The following is a 2500-nucleotide window of genomic DNA, read 5'->3' as shown; positions in this document are numbered from 1 at the left end:
AGGTACTCCCCATCTTCATGGCGGACAGTAACGTCGACCACAAAGACCCCAGACTGGTTCTTAACGACCAAGTCGGGTTTGAGTTTCCCTTTCTCACTCTGGAGTTCCGGCTCTTTAGTTACTTCTACAGTTTTGTCGTTTAACATTATCTTGTCCATAATGAGGTCCCTAATCTCATTATGGCGACGAATGACTGCCGCTTTGGTGTGAATACACTCACCTAAGATGTGGGCCAGCGTCTCCTTTCTGGCTCCACATTTGCGGCACGACACATCCGCCTGTGGCACAGCTCTGTTTAAAGCTGTTCTGTTGCCTGCAGTATTAGTGCGCAATTGCAGCGCAGTGATGAAGCGACATGGCTTCAACAGTGTGGGGTTATAGAAAATAGAGTTCCCCACTTTGTCACCAGCAAACGATTTCACCGAGCGGCCCTGCGCAATTAAATCAGACCATCTCTGAAGCTCCTCTTTTATCATGCGATTTTTGCGTTTGCGTAAGTCACCTTGTGTATAAGGATAAGGTAATCTTACTGAAGCCGCTAGTCGATGGAGATTTGCAGTCGAACTAGCGCAACCTAAGAGGGCTCTTATAGCAGGGTCGCTCGAATTAGAGAATTTAAGACCGGTACCAAGACTTATCCTGGTAACCAGTTCCTCAAGCTTAGGAAAGCCTAGGCCCCCATCTCCCTTGCCGCAATATATCAGCCCATTGCAGATACTTGCAGGCAAGTGCATAAATTCCTTGATTGCTACCCGCAGCTCCTGGTCCATCTTCTTCAAGATGGAGACAGCTGGGACGGCTAACGCCAGCTGATGCAGGTAGTGGGGCACTAGGTGCTTTTGTAGAAGACAAAGCTTCTGGTGAGGCTTCAGGGGTAGCTTGCTTAGCCTCGAGAGTGTGTTAGTCAAGTTCGTGCGAACAAGACCAACATCTATACCGCTCCAAGGCGAGTATTGCACTCCCAGATAGGTGAGGTTGTCACCAGCCTGTATGCTGGGCAACTTCTCACCATGCCGTTCCATGCCAGGATCTACCAGACCCCAGGAGTCTTTGAGCTTCCTAATTTCAAACGCTAAGCTCTTGCTGGTGGATATACTCATCCCCAGTGCCCCAAGATATTCGACGGTACGGTCTAGTAGATCTTGAGCCTTCGGGGCGTCGGATGCAATGAGAAATAGGTCATCCGCGAAGGCAAGACAAGAAATATTCTTGTCCTCGATCTCATAGCCTGGCATGGCCTCCAGATCCTCCAACAAAGCCTCCATAACCAGGTTGAAAAGGATTGGTGATAGAGGGTCCCCCTGTTTGACACCTCTCTGGAGGGAGATCTTAATGTCGCCGCTGGGGTGTGAGATGGAGGTCTCAACCCCATGATAGGAGCTCACCACTAGGTCCACAAAGAATTTCGGAATGCCCTTCCTGGCAAGGGCCGGACCTAAGGCTTCATGAGGAACAGTATCAAAAGCCTTACAGACATCCAACTGGATAGCAACGCCTCCGCTGTTGGATTTCATTCTCCTCACTAGCTCCGTTAAAATCTGCATATTAGCGAAGCAACCCGCCTCCGCTACGAACCCTTTCTGTCTAGGGTTCTGCCGCACCACTGACCTCAGTCTCTGATCCATAATTCCCCAGAAGACACGACTAAGGAGGGAACTAATAGTAATCGGACGGTAGTCCGAAACCTTAGTTTTGTCTTTCCCCTCCTTGGGGATGAGCGTGGTGCGGTTCTGGCTCCAAGCTGTTGGTAGGTAGCCAGTAATAAGGATCAGATTATAAAACGCACTTAGTACCTTTTGACTGGCCCACGTGGCCAGTGCGCCCCTTTTTATTCCATCAGGGCCTGGAGCGGTCGACCCCTTTATCCTGCCAACCCGTAAGCGCACCTCTTCGGGTTTCAAGGCTCCCAGGAACATATCCAAAGAAACTGGTTCCTGGGGAGCGACAGGATCAGTTAGACGTAGACAAGGCTTGGTTCCCCACAAGCTGTCATATAGGAGTTTTATTTCTCCTCGGTCTAACTCCGCTCCCGTTTGGGCAGTATGATCAGTGCCCATTCTTACATGCTTTGCAAGGAGACCAGGATTTTTATCATAGAGGTCTCTGGTCCTTGCATACATATATCTCTTTTGAGCCCTTTTCCGTGACTTGCCATTGCTGGCCTTGGGCCTTGATCGACCAGAGGCGGTACTGGGTGTGGCCTTCGATCCCAAGTACTCCAGGACAATCAAATATATCTCATTCATCGTTTCCTGTGAACGACAGAGATCGGTTGCCTGCATTATTTTCCTAATGACCTCCGCTGCATCCTTAGGGCACTCATTGGTTTCCCAAGCCAAGAGCGATGCGACGAGCCCTTCTCTCCACATTGCCTCAGCCTCAATATCATTGTGGGAGTGGATTGCAGACGAGTTATTACTCGCTCGATCCTCATTAAAATGGTCACCGCCACTCAGGCTAGCCGTGGAAGGTTGGGAAACCTCCACTGGTTCGCCTATCA

General features: G+C 50.0%; 1 pseudogene; it reads right to left on the bottom strand.

Annotated features, from left to right (window-relative positions):
* The window catches only part of LOC147870576 (large subunit ribosomal RNA), an 8609-nt pseudogene that overhangs the window by 2267 nt on the left and 3842 nt on the right, over positions 1-2500 (bottom strand).

Source organism: Zootermopsis nevadensis, unplaced genomic scaffold (assembly GCF_977971745.1).
Source record: "Zootermopsis nevadensis isolate Lab colony 2312 unplaced genomic scaffold, Znev_1.0 Znev_ptg000238l, whole genome shotgun sequence".
Lineage (NCBI taxonomy): Eukaryota > Metazoa > Arthropoda > Insecta > Blattodea > Termopsidae > Zootermopsis > Zootermopsis nevadensis.
Note: the sequence above shows the minus strand (reverse complement) of the source record. Positions and strands in the feature narration are given on the sequence as shown.